This window comes from Camellia sinensis, chromosome 13 (assembly GCF_055761805.1).
Source record: "Camellia sinensis isolate YWXY chromosome 13, ASM5576180v1, whole genome shotgun sequence".
Taxonomy (NCBI): domain Eukaryota; kingdom Viridiplantae; phylum Streptophyta; class Magnoliopsida; order Ericales; family Theaceae; genus Camellia; species Camellia sinensis.
Window position 1 is genome coordinate 124,621,656 of NC_138973.1, and position 18,648 is coordinate 124,640,303.

Here is an 18,648-nt window from a genome sequence, read left to right on the forward strand (position 1 = left end):
GCACTTGCTTCATTATCTCTTTTGTATGCCTATTGCTTGTGTAGTATTTTTGGCCTATGTATAATTTGTTTTGACCTCTGTCATGAACTAAAAGTAGCTTATTTTGAGCCCTTCTTCAACATTTTTGAAGGACTCATTGCTGTTTGAGGCTTTCATTTATCACTTGCCTTTATATCTCTCTTTTGGCTCCATTTTTGCATGATTCATTAGCCTCTTGTGCTTCTGTTTTTGGACTCTGCTCCGAACTGAAAATGGTATTATTTTGACACCCTCTTCATGTTTCATTAAGGATATTTCACTTTTTGAGGCATCCTTTATATACTTTGTGTTATATCTCTCTTTTTGGCCTTATTTTGCATAGCATTTTGAGCATTCTTGCATACTGTTTTGGGTCCGGCCACCAACTGTAAAGTGCAATATTTTGGGCCCCTCTTCAACATTGTTGAAGGCCCCCTTTGTGTTTGAGGCCAGAAACCACCACTTGGTTCTTTGTCCCTCTTTTGGACCATTTCTTGCATGAGAGCTTAGCCATACCTGTGTTGGTTTTTGTGGTTTTTTGTAAACTGTGAAATATCATATTTTGGGTCCCTCTTCAACATTGTTGAAGGACCCTCAGCTGTTTGGGGCCAGCAGCTGTGACTTTCTTCATTACCTCACATTTAGGGCCATTTTTGCATGCTAGTTTAGCCTCATTTATGTTCATTGTTTGGCTTTGATATAAACTGGAAACATGCTTTTTTTGGGACTTCCTTGAACCTGTCTTTGCATTCCATGTACAAATAATGCATGCTTGATGTAGCTACAAGTCATTTCGAGTGCTTAATCTTGCATTTCAGGACCATTCCTTGCATCGGGTGCCCGGTTTTCATGATTCGGGGCTGTTTTGTGTCGCATTTCAATGATGACATTTGCATGTTTGCCTATCATATTTCATGCCTTGCCATGTCTTGTTAGAGTGGCATTCGGTGCCCTAGGGTCGGTCCTCGGTTTGCATGCATGCGTGCACGCATTTCGAGTGTCTCATTTTCATCTTATGGCCTCTTATGTGAGTGTGGCTGAGGTCCACTCATGTTAGTGTAAGCCCATTTATGCATTGTGTATGCCATTTTATTTCATAGCATTGCGTATGCTAGGTTGTATGTTAGCGCATTGTGTATGCCATGTTACCTCGTGCATCGTGTATGCCATTTCATAGCATCGTGTATGCTAGGTTGTATCTTAGTTGCATTTCATGCATATCATGCATATTGCATTGTGCTCGGGATAGGAGTTAGCCCGAGCACGGGAAACGAGATACGTTTCGTACTCCGAGTGACGGAACGTGTCTCAATTCCCCAGTCACCGACACTCCAGATTATCCACGATGGAGTTAGGTTTTAGTTGAGTTTTTATGTGCATTCATTCTATATTGAGTTGCACAATTCGACTCCTCGGCCATCATGCATCGAGATGCGTGATTGGTGGCACGAGGATCGAGGCATGCATACATTTGTGAAAATACATTGCTATGCCCCTTTCCTGCTCTCTGTTGCAGCAAATCAAGAATCAGCAGTCTTTCGGAGCTTGGCGCGCTTTCCAAGAAATCATTGCAAAACAGAGGTTAATTGGGGCATCCCAGTGGATTTCCGCGCAAGGCAGCCCAAACATACATCATTCATCAGAGTCGAGGCAGTCCTTGGCTTGCATGCCAGGTTTATTATTTTCTTAGTTAAATTTGTAATTTAATTAGGATTTTGTAATTATTTGGACTGTAATATTTATTCGGGACTGTATTATTCTTTTGGACCCTCTGTGTGAGGGCAATATTGTAATAAGTGTGCGTGAGTGTGATGTATGTCTTCCAACCCCACGTCTTTCTTCCCTTTTATTTACCTGCTTATGATGGTTAGATTAGGGCATGTTTCAATTAGCATACAGTATGACAGCATGTTTGCATCATTTATCTGTTTTGTATGCACCGGGCTCGGCGCATCATACTAACTGCATTGTATTTCAATTTCAAAGTTGAATACATGTTGGCTGTAGCATTTCATATGCCATGTTTAGAATAGCCGAGCCTGCTATAGTTGCATTTTTGCATGTGTTGCATTAGGCATTTCTGTATAATTAGGATCATGCATGGATTTCTAATTAGTTTCTGTTTTGGCTTGGAGTACTTGGTGAGTTTTATGCTTTAGCATCCTTGCATGTGTGTGAGTGACTACCATGATAGCATGCTTACCATGAGGCTATATGCTTATGTGATATAACTGCCTGAATGCCTGTGGGTGAAGGTTGGGTTATTTGGATTGGAACAATTCATTCACTGTGTGTTTTAAGCCCACTAGATAGTGGCAAAATCATGTTTTCTAAGCCCACCCAAGGATGGCAAATCCACGTCTTAGCCTACTTGCGGGTAGCACCATCAAACCATTTTCAAATAAACAAACATGAAATGTTTTGTTCCAATTCAGGCGACCCAATCTATACTTGTATGCTGTGCGCATCACATAGTAAATCTAGGCTAATAACCGGAATAAGAACGCATAATGTTTTCAAAAATAGATATCATGGTTAGTAGAGGCCGATCTTTGATCGGGCGAGCGGGGGTGCTCACGAAGTGACCTTCCCTAATCGTACCCAAGTTCCCGAGCCGAGGCAACTTTGGTGATGACGGACACGTGGCCTTAGGCAACGAGTCAGGGTTTCCTAAATTCTCCCAAAATAAAATATTTAGGTGGCGACTCTGTATCTGGCAAAGCAGTCCATGTTTGGCACTTCTTTCAAAAATCTGTTTTCTCAAAACGATTTGCCGGATTTGGACTCTTTGGTTCAGATTAAGAACCGTGACAATTTGAGAGTCCGAGCTGTAGTGACCCCAAATGAACAGAACGGGACTCATCCCTCCCGGGGCGTTCGGGGACGTCTACATCTGTGTACCAACTTTTCCTTCTCTATGCTCAACTCGGCCAGAGTTGCCTTAAGCACTTTCAGCTCAATGTCCTTGGCCTCACTGTCAGTAATGGCCGCCCGAGTTGTCTTCCTTAGCTCAAGCACACGTTAGTGAGCAACATGGCTCTTCTGCACGGCCTATAATTTGACCAATAAACAATTAGATAAGCCGAGCAAAAAGTTCAAGTGAAAGGAAATGCAGAGCTCAAGCTTACCAGCACCAGAGACTTGGTAGCTGACCGAATAACTTTTAGCTCGGTCAGCTGTTCGTGCCACTCCATGTTGGCCTACAAACATAGGCTCTTGGACAAATTGAAGGCCAATAGATGGTTTATCTTGGTGCTCACAAAGTTAGTGGTGGTCATAGCATGGCCTTTGAAGGTCACAGCTAGTGCCCACACTGGTAGGAAAGAAAGGTAAGCTTGGCAGGCTATGATTCAGGCAGGTCAGCCTCAGGAAGCATGGTCTCTTCCTTATCCACCAGGTGTTGTTGCTCGGTGGATGAAGTGCGAGCACGCTTGCTGGGCTAAGATAAGGTTGCCTTGGTGGTTGGAAGGGCAACGACGGTCTCACGTGGTTGATCGGTTGGAACTAGCTCGGTCTGGACCTCAACAGAGGCAACGGAGGTTTACTCGGTGATAAAAGCTCACACGGCTCTCTTTTTTTCCATTTCTTGTTCTTCAGTGTGGGGGTTAAGATTGATTTGGGGAAGATACGGGTCTGGCTCAGGCGAAGACTCTAGAAAGAAGTCAGTGACCATGCTCTTTCTCTTATCGTTGTAATAGTGAGTTAATTCATAGCCCAAGAGCTCAGTCTAGTCCCTCTGCCTATATCTTAGCATGGTGCAGAGTGCGCTCTGATCGACATAAGCATAATCAGCTTTCAACCAGTTTAGATCTGCAAAAAGGAACAAGTGTTAGCATGGCTGAAAAAGTTAAAATGAGCTATACTTGTCAGCTGTTCCTTTATTCCAGTTGATGTTATAGCCCGGTATCTGGGCTTCATGGTCCTCATAGACTCCAGAGACCCAAATAAAGTCATCATCATTCAAATCTTTGTCTCACATTCATTTGATAATTTTCTCTCGGCCTCTTTTTACTTTGAGGTAGTGACCCACCGTCATCATTCTGACCAAGCGAGTATTAATGAAATATCTCGGCCAGTCTAAGGTTGAGGCTGAGATGACGGTTGAGCTCAGCGATGCCATTTATAATTCTATATATATTGGTAGACACCTGGGTGGGGCAGAGTTTGGTCTACCTAAGGAATTCACAAATGAGGGGTTGGACTGGTAACCAGAGTCCACCCTCTACAATCAACAATACGGTGAAGGGGCAAAAATCAGATTTGCTCTAGGGTACAGTTTCTTGCTCGGCTAGGGTGAACTGCACATCATTAGGAATGTTATAATCCCTCATAAATTTGGCTATGGCCCCTAGCGAGCTAACTGTGAAATGGCATTTTTCCATTGGCTTTAAGTTAAAGGTTGTTGGGGTTTGCTCGGCTGAATTGATCGGCGTTGTTTGGCTGCTCAGTTGAGCAACACCGTTAAGGGGCCATAATGAATGGTGTGCCTAGACAACCTAGTCTAGTCTACAAAGTAAAAAAATTAAATGTGTTATGCCCAAGTGTTGACTAGGCTAACGTAATAGTTTGCCCAGTCAAGAGTGTGCGTGTGAAGAGACTTGGCTCGGTCATGAGTTGGGCACAATTCGGCCCACTGCCAGGGTAAGGTTTTAGCCCGATTCTAGCTAAGGATAAGGTTTCAATTCAGTTTGGACTGACGGGCAAGGTTTAGTCCGGTTCAAATAGTACTCCTAGTTCGGTTGGGTGCACTTCTTATACAGACAGGTTTTTAGCTCGGTCGTAGCATGATTTTGGATCAAAATCAACGATGTGACTAGATTTGATCACAGTCATTCGGTATTAATCTTACAAAATTTCAAGGATTGTCCAAGGGCTTTGATTCAAATCCCAAGCTCTTTTAAGCACATTTTAGTGGATTTCTACACTAAAATATTACTTTTAAACCTAGATGGTGGGTTAATAGTACGAAGAATGCTAAACAGCTAGAATATTCATGGAAAAGTAGTGAAAGGCACGGAGAACTTACTAATTTAGGCGTGAAGTTAAATTCCAGTCGGTAGAGGTATCTCGTCGTGCCAATGCGAATTTATGGGAGCTAAAGTCAGCGTCGATCCGGGGCAAAGGTGGAAGAAACAAAAGATATGAAGCTCTGGTTCGAGGGTTCGAAACTGAGAAGATGAACAATGAGAGTGACTCTTCACTATATTTGAACAATATATGTATTGGAAGTGAAAAGGCAAGACGATTCGTATTTTTGGGATAGTGCGTAACAGTTGTAGCAAGGGTACGGGCATAATAGGGGCATGCCACGTATCCCAGAGGTGACGTTGTGTCAGACATGTTAGATATGACATATGTGCTCGATGTGACAGACTGATGGACAGATGTGCTGGGCAATTAACAAGACTTCTTGGAACCGAGCAAATTTGGGGACCGAGCAACTCTTTGCACTCTGCTCATTTGAGCATTTTTCGCTCGGCTAGATAAAATTAATCCCAGTCATGCTTCGTAGATGGAATTAAAGGGAAATTGAGAGGGTAATTTGTGTAGGCAAATTGGGCCGAGCTAAATAAAAGTGTCTTCGACGTTTGGGTCGCACATTGGGCCAAGATAAGAGCATGGGTAGCCCAGTTCTAGGATGAATGGATACTGGGCCAGATAATGGTATCCATGTGCATGCTAGGAACAAACCGAGGTGGCTTCGGTGAAGAAGGCCGAACTAGATTTAGCTCGGCACACCATCACTTGGCTGTTTTCATGGTTCGGCCAGAGAAAGAGTGGAGCGAAGTAGCTCGGTTGAGTATCAATAACCGAACAAAGTATTGCCATCCCACTTGGCTTGCAGTGAGGAGGGTGTTCCAAGGATAAGCATTATCCTTTAGGAATGGGATTCCTATGAGGACTATGTTAGTAGAAGTAGAGTCCTATTAGGATTGTGCCATGCGGGATCTATAAAAGCTCATTGTAGAACCTATTCCTAGGTATTGCAATTCTTACTCACAAATACATAGAGCTTATTGTCTATTGTCTACTTGTTGACTTAGGCATCGGAGGGGTTTCTGGAACACACCCGCCGGCTAGTTCACTTGTGTTTTCAGGTAGCAAAGTGATGACGTTTGGAGTGAAAACTTGATCAACAGGATTATACGAGAAGATTATTTCGTGCTCTTACATACACCATAATAAATTTTCTACTCTAATCTCTGATAGCTCCAAGTCCACCATCTTAGTAATCTCATATGGTGATTATGCAAGAACCCCTAATAAGACACAATCTTAATAATCTCATATGTGATTGTAGGTATACTTCATGAGGTGACTAAAGATCATGTCAATTGATTACATCTATTAGAAAACAAATAAGTGTGGATCTTTTAGCAAATCATGACAGCCATGTGTAGACACCCCATTTTTGACCGTCCTCAAGACTCGGACGTCACCGCTTGAACACTCGGTGATTATCCTTGTTTGTGTTTGTTTGGAGTTCCCGGAGGTTTTGGCTCTCGCGCCCTACCTCAGAATCTCCGAACTTGACCGTTCAGTGTCCGGTTTTGCACCGAACACTTGTGTTTTGCCTTGGAAGGGCAGGGTAGGGCTTGTAGACCATCCCCACCCATCACCGGCAGTGGCTAGAGGCCACCGGCTGGTTTTTGCTGCCACCGGCAAAATAGTTTGCCGGTCGGCACTATTTGTTGCCGGTCAGCACTTTTTTGTGCCGGTCGGCACTTTGTTTGGCCAAGATGGCATTTTTTGCCGGCCGATTGCTGTTCATCTGCTTTTGTAGATATTTTAGGACAGCTGTATAACTTTTTCTCCCCTCCATACACGTGTATGGAGGGATCTCCCTCTTGCAAAGCTTGTTGAATAAGCTTTACAAGAGGCTTATAGAGAGGGCTCTCTCTAAGGCTTAGAAAAAAAGAGGCTTAGATATTTTTGAGAGAAAAAAGACAGAGGAGAGCTCTGGTTTTCTAGGGTTAGGGTTAGATACACTCAATCTATCTCTCTTTCCCTCCCATTTTGCACACTAGGTGTTTTGTGCCTTACTATTGCACACAAACACCTAGTGTTTCACCTTCCTCTTAAGATTAGAGTTCTAAGGGGTTGTTCTTGAGCTTCTTGACTGATTTGGAGCCAAAGGAGGCCATTGGAGCATCCTTGTTGAAGAGGACTACAAGGGTAAGAAACTTACACCTTTATTCCCCATTCTTGCATCAATTTTATACCTATCTTAGAGCTGTTTTTGTGATTATTGTATAACATAAAAAAGTTCTATTTTTAAGCCCTCTTTATTGTTTATTAAGAGTGTTTTGTTGTTTGAGGGGTGTTGACCACCCTTAAGCCCCAAAAGGCCTCATTTTGAGCCATTTTGTGCTAGCTCCGGGATTTTGGTGTTGAGGTCTCTTCACCACTGAAATCTTGAGGGATTTCAGTGGTAAAGATGATGCTTTGAAGTCCCAAGAAGGAGAGGGCCACCCCCTCTCCTTGTTGTCCTTGAAAAGGGCACATTTTGGCCTCTTAAAGAAGCCTATGCTTGAGTGTGTGTTGAGCATGTTTGGTTTGTTTTTCATGCTTATATATCCATGATATAACATGATTTCAAGTTGGTTTTGGAACCTTATGCATGTTTAGCATAGTTGCCATGTAATGCCTTATTTGTGCCTTAACATGTTCTAGGTTGTTAGCCTTTGTTGGAGCATGTTTTAGGCTTGTATTTGTGAAGGTTATATGCTTATTTTGCCATGTTTTAGATCTGTCCATAGTCGTTTGGGTCGATTTTAGCATGCATTATAAGGCTCCTTTGCATTTGGGCTTGTTGGCCTTGAGTATGTGCATGTGTAGCATGCCATCTTTGCATTGTTTTGGTGATTTGGGATCATTCTATATGTCATTTCAGTCCCATTTCCATGCTTGTTTGATTGCCTCGCATGTCTCTTTAATGCTTTGAAAGCATGTTTTGCAATGTTCCATGTTTTGGTGCCTTTGCATGCCTTTGAATTTGGGCCACTTAGATGCTATCTAAGGAGTCCTTTGGCCTTGTTATGAGCTAAAAATCTATTTTTAGTTGTTTAATGCATGCCATGTTTGGTCATGATAAGTGTAGTTCAATGCCTTATCAACTTGCCTTGAACACTTGGACTTTTTGTTGCATGCTTGACTTGATTTATAATTTGATTTGGCATCATTTTATAACATGATTTTAAGGCTCATGTTGCATGCTAATTTGTCCATGTTTCCTTCTTTCAAGTGTGCTTGAATGTTGTTTGATTCATGCTTAAGTGTTGGTCCTTATGAGCATGTGTGTGTGCATGCCATTTAGCTCTCACTCTTTAGCACTTTTGGCTACTGTTTTAGGCCTATTTTAGAGTCGCCTAATTCATGTTTAAGTCCATCTTTGCCATCCATTTGCATTGCTCTATGCATGCTTGTATGCTTGCATGAGTTGATTGCCATGCCATGTTGCATTCCTAGCTTGTATGCCTAGGTTGCATTGCATTTCGCATGCATGCCTTGTTCCTTGAATTGGTGATAGGAATTGGGCCTAATTCGTTTGATTGGTTTGCATGCATTTGAAACCAAAGTTGCATGCTCGGTTCTTTGGGCCATCATGCATGGAAATGCGTGATTGGTGGTCCGAGAATCGAGGCACATGTCCCTTTGAGTCATTACAATGATAAGAGACATGGTTGGTGCATACATGCCTTGAAATATGCTGCCATGCCTTGTTTTGCCCTTTGTCGCTGTGAGTTGCAGGTTCTGCAGGAATACTCTGCCGACCGGCAGTGTAATGTGCCGCCCGGCACATTTTTCTCTGCCGACAGGCCCTATTTTGTGCCGATGGCCATACCACACTGCCGGTGGAAGTTTCATCTAGCCGGTGGTGATCCCCTCTGTCCAAGGATGTAGTCCTGAGGTTTTGACAACCTCCAGAGGAGGAAAGGGAGGAAAACAGAGGCAGCTTGCGCATGGTGGCGCGTTTCCCGAGACGCTTTCCTGCTTTAATTAATTTAATTTAATTTGTTAATTAAATTAGTTAATTTGTAATATTTAATTAGCTTGCATAGTTAATTAATTTGTAATATTTATTTGGTCCCTCCGAGCGAGGGCAAACTTGTAATAAGTGTGGGTGCGTGTGTGTATGTCTTCCAACCCCCACTTCTTTCTCCCTTTTATTTACCTGCTTATGATGGTAGATTAGGGAACATTTATTTTAGCATACCTTATGCTATGCATGCGTGCATTCATGCATTTGTTCACATGCATTAGGCTCGGTACATCACGCTAACTGCATTCGTACTTCAATTCAAAAATTGACTATGTGATAGTTGATCGCATTTCATATGCCATGCTTAGGTTAGCCGAGCCTGCCTAATTGCATCCTGTATGTGTTGCATTAGACAATTTAGCATGAACTAGGACACGCATGTTTTGCTAACTAGTTTACTGTTTTGGCACGGAGTACTAGGTAAGCTTTTATGCTTTAGCATATCGCATGCGTGTGAGTGTTGCCATGACAATATGATTACCATGAGGCTAGCTGCTTATGTGATATAACTGCTTGAATGCCTGTGGGTGGAGGTCAAATTGCTTAAATTGGGATAATGCGTTAAAACTACATTTGTTTTAAAGCCCACTTGACGGTGGCAAAATCTGTATTTTAGCCTACTTGCGAGTAGCAAACCATTCTCAAAACAAACATGAAATGCTTTTTTTCCAATTTGAGCGATTTGGTCTATACTTGTTTGCTGTGCGCATAACATAGTAATTCTAGGCTAATAAATGGAATAAGAACACATAAAGTTTTCAAAATCAGATATCACGGTTAGTAGAGGCCGGTCTTCGGACCGGGCGAAAGGGGGTGCTCATAGCTGACCTTCCCCGATCGTACCCAAGCTCCCGAGCCGAGACAACTCCGGTGATGACGGACACGTGGCCTTCGGCACCGAGTCAGGGTTTCCTAAATTCCCCCATTTTAAAATATTTAGGTGGCGACTCTGTATCTGGCAAAGCAGTCCATGTTTGGCGCTACTTTTTCAAAAATCTGTTTCTCAAAACGATTTGCCAGATTTGGACTCTTTGGTTCAGATTTAGAACCGTGACACAAATCGAGAGTCCGAACTGTAGCATGAGGTCCCACGCGGGCGCTGCTACAGTTTCTGGCGACTCTGCTGGGGATTTTTAGAGAGTTTGACTCGAACTCGTGATATCCTGTTTTGATTTCATTTATGTGTTTCTTTGCATTGCATGTGCATTGGTGCGCCTAGGAACACAGTGTTTGCCATCTGCCATTCCTGAACGGTTTGCCGGAGGCTTGTCTTGTCAAGGCATGTCCGTAAGGCTGACCGGCTATGGGCTCTGACAGTATGGGAACACAAACCCCGGTTTTTACCGGGGCACCCTTTTTTTTGACCATTCGACCTAGTGCATATTCGGAATCCATAGTGACCATTCCAAGCTAGGACAGGTTGCTTACCCGATTATAGGTTGTTTGAAACCGCTGCGTGCGTAGTGAAATCCTAGTTCCTGACAAAATAGGACAGGGAAACCCTACCCCAACATAGGGGTGTTTTGGCTCTCTCTTACTTGCTATGTGCTTTTAGAGTGTATCTCTACAGGAATGTACATACCAGTTTGCAAGTTTGGGGCATCAGGCCTAAGGGCATTGGTATCAGAATCTGAGAATCAGTTATCCGCGGGTATCAGATTCAGTATTTTGGGGAACAGAAATCTGGGAACAGTGATCAGCAGTAGGGAACAGTTGTTCGGCTACACCCGTGTTTGATCAGTTTGGGCTGAAGTGCTGTCTGTTTTTCTTTCAGTCCAGAGAGTTGCAGAGTTGATACAGAACAGCCAGTGTCTCCCCTTTGCTGAGGCAAGATTTATGGCGACACAAAGTTCAGAAGAAATTGTGGTTATGACAGCCGCACCGGAGCAGGGAACCACTCCGCAGAATGAAGCCAGCATCAGTATGTCATATCCGCCCAGGTCGCCCGTTGTGCACCCGGTTTGGGCTCCCCAGTTATACCAGGCTCGTGAGCCCACCACCTTCGAATTGATGGGGATGATAGGCGATCTCCAAAGGTCTGTGGCAGACCTCGCCTATGGAATGTCGGCTTCACCACCAGCGGCACCGTATGCCGGGAATTTTGTACCACAGGAGCCCCCGCTACTGGGGCGGATTGTGATAGAGCTCAGCCAGCCAGAGATGGCTTCTGGCTATAGCCACGATATGTCAGCACTAACCCCGACCCTCGATCAGGCTGAGGCCAAAGGAAAGGACAAGGCAAAGGTAGATGCCGACCCTATTGAACAACTGCTGTGGGCAGTCGAGGCTCTGAAGGCCAGAGGGATGAACAAGCAACAAACATCCGCAATAGTGACCAAAGCTATAGATGATGCTTTCCCCGCTCCAACCAAAGGCAGTTCAAGCCAGGCAGAAAACCGGGATGGGCCCCGTCATGCCCAAACAGTTCCTGTTGTTCCCAACCCTGCACCGGGAAAGGTTCAAAAAGCCAAGGCAGCGCCAGCTGATCCTTTCGCCAGCGCGTCTGGCAAGAATCCTCAAACTGCAAAGTACCTACCTCGAGGGCGCAGAGTCTTTCACGACCTCCACATGCCTTTGTCTAGGGCATTGTTGATATTGGCGAAGAATGGGCATCTTAAGCCTTTGGAGCCCCGACCGCTCCCGAAGAATCTCCCCGCCACCCATGATGCTACCTTGTACTGCGCGTACCATCAACAGTCCGGTCACAGCACCGATGGATGTTCCCGCCTTCGCCATGAAGTGCAGGATTTGATTGATAATAAGGTTATCCTACCACCTACCTCAGGCAAGCCCGTCACCACTCAGTTGTTGGATTTCGAGGGCTCAGATACTACGAGTATGTAAAGTGAACCGCCTGCGGGCAACATTTGGTATTTTTTTTGATGAAGCGTTTGGCACGCATTTTTGAGCATCGGTGAAACCGAGTTTTGTAAATTCTGGCTTGGATATCGAGTCGGTCTTTTGTTTTGAGTCTGTCTCTTTGTCTTGAGTCAGTCTTTTTTTGCTTAAGGGTCTGTCTTGTTGTATCGAGTCAGTCCCCGGTGTATATAATACCCGGTGATTCAGGGGTTGTTGTCCCGAACACCGTCTTGTTTTATTATTATCTGTTTTTGTTTTGAGTCTGTTCCTGCCGAGGGGCCAGTTACACCAACAGAGCCGATTGAAATAGCTGTTGCTATCTCAACTTCATGCTTGCTTTCAGCATAAGGACCAGAGAATTTGATTGGGCTGACAGTACATCTCGCCTGCTCTCCTGCGCGCCAAACTCATAGCATTAACCTAAGTTTTCAAAAAAAAAACTTTTTGAACACTGCGGTGATGAAAACGAAGAGGAAGGAATTCCTTGGGTTTTGTAAAATTTTGATCATTTTGAGAGAAAGAGAGGCGTGCTAAGCCTTTTATGAATGAAATCATGCTTGTCGGCGTGAGTACTGAGAAGGACCCTGGCCTGATCCAGATTGGTTCCACACTATCTTCGGCACGAGCGATTCGTCGCTTTCTTAAAAACTTTCAAAAACAAATATTTTACGCGGCCTTGTGAAGACCTGTGTGGAATCGTTCTTGAGATCGCGCAGCTTAGGATCGCTCTCAGCCTCAAGATTCAACCCGTTCCGACTTTGAACCCATTCAGACTGTTCAAAAAGTTCAACGGACAAACGCCATGAAAGGCCCGTGTGGCCAGTTTTGAGGTAGCCTTCGATCAAGAAGCATCAAGGCCGAATCAGAAGGAGTAGATCTCGCCGGAAGAAGCTCGTAGAGTAACCCTGATGGGTTCTCCGCAAATCAGTGCAACAGCCTTTCTCTTAGACACGGAGAGGCTTCCAGTTCAGGAACCATTTGGCATGGACTTGCTACACTTTTACCCTTTGAGAGGCTCGCTGGGCCGAAAACCCAGAAGGGCGACCCAGGCAAAAGTTAGAGCAAGAGAAAAATACAAAAAAAGAAGAAAAGAAAAGAAAAGACAAAAGATACCAAAAAGAAAAGAAAAAGAAAAATGCAAAAGAAATGAAGAAGAAATAGAAAATGAAAAGAAGCTCGCAAGGTCGAAAACCCGCATTGGGCGCCTTGGCAAAAATAAGAGCCAAACAAAGTGAAGGTTAAAATACCCGAGTGGACCTTAACCGGAACTACGTAAGGCTTGATTCCCATGTTTGGGATACGTAGGCAACTTCATCATGAAGTCCAGCCCCCAACGCTTTCATAAGCGTCTCAGTCCATGCAATGGTTTCAATTTCGTTCCAAAGTCCAGTGGCCAACACCCTTCAAGGTGACCGTGTCCATATATGTGTTGTGACCGTCTTCGTCATCGCTGTGTCTAAGAGCTCGACCACCGCCAATGAAGACTGTCTGTGAATTGCTGCGGCACCATCCCAAACAAGGGGCAACTTTCCGTTGCCACGAGCCGCTGTGAGCCGCCTTTCAAACTAGGGGCAACTTTCCGTTGCCTCCCACCCTCCTTCAAACCAGGGGCAATTTTCCATTGCCTCCGATCCGAGGTCGCGCATCTCGAAGAGTAAGTTCCATGCTTGTTGAGCATCAGCTGTTTAAAAAATAGTTTTTGAAAATTTTTACTGAGGTTGACTATTTTCTCGAAAACTATTTCATTTTCCAAAACCGGACCATTGTCTTGGACCTAAAAGGAAAATTTTCAGTGCTTGCTGCCTGACTTGCATGCTTTTCAAAACAAAAGTCGAACAAGTACGTTAATCCGACTCTCATTTCGATCAAAACCGTTTTAGTAGAAAGCAAAAACGAAAAAAATGGTTAAAATGATGAACTAGGGGCACAGTTGAGCCAGGCGTTCTGTCTCTCCCCCGTCATCGACGTACTTGCCAGAAGAGCACTCTGCCTGCCCGAAGAATAGCCGTGAGCTAATGGTGTCGAGCATGAACCCACACCTTTCCATTTACCCATCAATCACCCCGGGGAGGGATGAAAAATGAGAGAATGAAGAATAGAGAGGTGTAAGTTGAGAGAAAAGCGAGGAAAAGGGTTTCGAGAGAAAATCCGAGCTTGAGAATTGAGTGATGTGAGAATCACAAATAAGAAGGGGTGGGAAACAATACCCAGATTGAACTGGCTCCTCGTGGTCCGAGGTCCCCCATCTTTGGTTACGCGTCTGCGTGTCGTGTCTCTTTCATTTGACGGTCTCGTCTTTTGTTTTTAGTCTTTCCCGAGCGTGTCTCGTTGTGTTTAGGTCGTGTACCTATATTTGAGTCCTTTCCGCTCTGTTCAGTGGTAGGCTCGATATCCCGGTTTGAAAAACCCTCATTCGATTTCAAAAATCGCTTATGCTCAGAATGCTGTGCCATTCTCTACATTGGAACGTGTTCCGACTCCAACCGGTTCCATCTTTGAGGTCCGTCCTGATTAGATTGGGCTGTCTTGTTTGAGAATTGCAGTGTGCAGAATGAACTGAATGCTGTGTTTTGGGCTGTATGCAGATCAATCCCCAACAGAGTAAGGGCTGTGTGTCTAAGAATCAGGCAGTGGGTTGCTTGGGTTGTTTCGGTTGTTAGCTGTTTAAGTTATCTGATTATTACAGTGCAAGTGTTCAATTTTCAGACAACCAATCAATTCCATTTACATTGAGGTGTAACATGATGAGATGCGATGCAATGCATGAAATGTGTAAATGTAAACACTTTTTCAGATAAAAAGCTCGTTTCGTTTCATTTCATTATCTTTTTCAAATGTACAAGCTTTGGAAACAAAACCTGCCTGTGGCAGTACAAGGTAATCTATCTACCAACCAAAAAGAAAAGTACAAGGAAAGAAAGAAAAGATAGCAAAAATCTACATCTATGTCAAGCACTCCGAAGGGCCGTCAGTCTGTCCTGGTCCTCTTCCTGGACGAGGGTCCAGGAGCATCAACAGCGTCGTCATCAGAGCCCGAGCTAGAACCGTCTGCGGTCTCCTCCTCCGACGACCCTGCCTCTGCCTCTGACTCCTCGTCGTCGTCATCGTCCGGGACTGGAGCCCGCGAGCTACTCCCGACGTGAGTACGCCCACCCCTAGTGCGGGGAAATATCCTGCCCTCCTCATCTCTCCCCCAGGCAGGGACAGAAGGTCTGGCTGGAGCACCTCCTGCCATGAGAATCTGGAAGGGAGGCTGAAAAAGCACACAAAAAGTGAAATGCATCAGTATACTGTAGACAGTTTATCAGTGCAGAATGCAGTGTATGGATACAGTGTATGAATGCCGTGAGCAGTTTGTCAGTACAGAGTTTAGTGCAGAATGCAGTGTATGCAGTGCTCAGATACAGTGAGATCAGTGTATCAGGTGTTGTGCCGTGAATCAGATTATGCGAAGCAGTGTATGAATGGTTTGAGGCCAGTGTCAGAAGGACATACCGGTATGCTGTAGACAGCCAGAAGGTCAAATGTCCGCTGGAGCATCCCCATCATCGAGGCATTCATCGCCAACGACTGACGGGTGTACTCAGGAGAAGCCTGCAAAGGTATCAGATGCATTAGTATTCTGTGGAATATCAGTAAACTAAAGTGAGATAACTGTACGAAGTGCAGTGATACATACCGGCGGAAGGTCGGGGATGTCAGTGAACTCATGCCCAGCTGGTGGAGGGGCGAAGGGGATCTGATAGGTCGCCCCACCCTGCCCCTGGAAAGTCAGTACAGCAGGCAGGGCAGGCCAGCCAGCTCCTCGTCCTCCCCGCGCTCCGCCCCTGCCACGGACTCGGGCCCTCCTCGAAGATCCAGCCCCTGCTCCTGCTCCGGCCCCAGCCGCCGATGTTACAGGCCTGGCCCCCTCTGCTCGACGACCGCTCAAAGGTCGCATCAGGTACGTCCGCACGTACTCCTGATAGTCGCCGGTGCCTCGGAAGCCGGCCTCCTCCCAGCCGATGGAGTAATCATCCAGCTGCTCAGGGGTCAGCCCCTCGGTCTCCCTCATCTCTGCAGGAGGGTGAGCCGGGACTATCTGCTCAGGTAACCCGCGGGTCTGGCGTAGAAAACGCTCCCCCAGGTACCAAGCCCGACAGACCGGGCCCTCTAGCAGAATCCAGAAACGCGAGGTCTCCTCAGCACCAGGGAACCGACCCCGCATCGCCGACGGCAAGGAAGCCCATGGCCGCCAAGTGATCTGAAAAGTAACAAACAGTTTGTTATCTCCTGTTATTGAAACATGCAGTGGGAAAGCGAAGCTAAATGAACTGAAAGTAAAGCATACCTCTGTGGGGGTGATGGTGTCGAAGTATCGGCGGAAGAAGCCGAATGTCTCCCGAGGTCGCCGGGTGCATCCCCCGTCAAAGCGACTCGAGAAAGGAACAGCCGGAGGAGGCTCCGCAACTGGTACAGGTGCAAGCCTAGGGAAGTAGGCATAAACCCACAACTGCAAAACAGATGTCAGTATGACCTTCAGATAAAGCAGGGTATACAGAATAAAGCAGAAATGGCAGAGCCGTGTGTTGTGCAGTGTATTGTGTGCAGTGTACAGTGTGAGCAGTGTACAGTCAGTGTAAAACAGAATGTATGTGTGTGCCGTGTGTACAGTATACAGTGAGTGTAAAGCAGACCGCAGTGTGTGCAGTATACAGAGTACAGAAAGTACGAGACAGAAATGAAAAGTGGAGAAGAAATGTACCTCCCAAGCTCGCCAGTAACCTCCGAGCAGCTGGCCGCTGCCGCGAGAAGCCGAGCTCATATATCCGTACAAGGTGGCCAGAGCAGCGCCGCCCCAATCGAAGTGCAGAATATCTCGGACGTCCACCAGTGCACTGAGAAGGCAGAGAGGCACGGTGTTCGCCCGGTCGGCGAAGATAGTAGTCCCGAAAAGGAACATGAGGAAGCCCCGAGCATATCTCTCCACGTCCTCCTCGGTCATCTGAGTCTCCTCCCCCAATGCGGGCAGGACCCTGAACTGTGCCTCGAACCAGGAATAGCGGACGAAGCCTGGGCGAGCTAGCGGAGGGGCCTCCCCTAGTAAATGAACCTGAGCGGCGGTCCACTCATCCATCGCTATGTCGAAGGGGATCGGATCACCCCCTACCCCGATGCCTGTGAGCATCGAGAAGTCATAAGGGGTCATCGTCATATCCCCTGCGGCAGAAAAGTGGAAAGAATCGGTGGTGTCCCACCACCTCTCCGCCAGAGCAGCAAGAAGAGGTCTGCAGGTGGACAACCTAGAGAGCCCTCGGCAGAAGGTGCCGAAGCCCGCTCGGTCCACGATGCGCTGGACCGCATCAGGGAGCTCGTCATACCACTCCCGCGCACCAGTATTCCCATACCCGCGAATGGTATGGGAACCCTCCTGTAAACAGAAAACAACAATTGCAGGACAACATTCAAAATGCGATTTTGAAAAGACAAATATGGCATGTATGCAAGTTTGTCAGATTCAGGCAGATACCGGGTGCCGGTGTGCTTATAGAAAATACGTGTGCTGTGTCAGCGTGTTTGGGCGTTTCAGAACAGATGTGGCATGTGTGCAAATCGAACAGATTCAGACAAATACTGGGTACCAGTGTGTGTGCAGTAGAATACAGTGTGTGCCGTGTGTTTGGGTGATTCAGGACTAGTGCAGTGTGTGTGCATGTGTCAGTCTCAAGCAGATATCAGTTGTATGTATGTTTACAGTCAACTACGGTCTACGGCATATCAGGTTTCAGCAATTAAAGAATACAGCTAACTATGGCAGTTTTGTATCCTACATTGCAGAAAGTAAAGCAGAAGATGAAGAGTTACCTCGGGAGTGCCGAATGAAAGGTGGGAGGTAGGCTCACGCAGCAGTAGCTCAGGGGCCGCGTACCTCTCGAAACTCCGGAACTGACGCAGGCCGTCTGGGGGCAGAACGTGAATCGCCGGCCGGTAGGTCGCCGGGTCGAACGGGCGCTCGCTCAGTGGTAAGAGCTCGACCCCGGGGTCCATCTCGTGGTCCGGGGGAGTCCCGACACGTGGAATGTCGTCCGCCATGTAGAGAGTGGTGTGAAAATGGCCGGAAAAGGAAAACCGAGCCGGAATACGAAGAGCCAACTGAAAAGTCAACTCCCGAGAGGGTCGGAAATGGCCGGGAAGGCCGGAATGTGAAAGGACACGGAAATGAAGAGGAAAGTGAGGGGAACAAACCCCGAGAAGGCGAGAACGCCGAACGAGGCGCCGAAACGAGAATGTGATCGGTGGAAAGTGTCCGAAACGCGAAGAGAAACGCGAATCCGACGACGAAACGGGCGTAGAACGCGAAGAAACGGGCGAAAAATGAGACAGAAGCACTCTAGAGAGAGAGGGCAAGAATTTTCGGCGGTGGAAAAGTGAAGAATAGGGTTTTCAAGCCCTATTTTATAATGCCCGAAGTGAAAAGACAAAACTGCCCCGATTCAGCAACTGTTTGCCGGTCGGCAATGTTTTGTGCCGGCCGGCACTTTTTTGTGCCGATAGAATTATTTTTGTGCCGATGTCCAGCCGGTGGCCTCCCATTACTGCCGGTGGGGTTCCCACAGCCTTGGTTAGGCCATATGAGAAGTTTGTGGTCTTCATAGCTCAAGAAAGTGCAAGAAAGTGCATCTCCGATGTTCAACCGGCCTCCGTTTTGACTTCGGGCCGTGTCTCCAGTGCGTGGCACTCGAATTCGT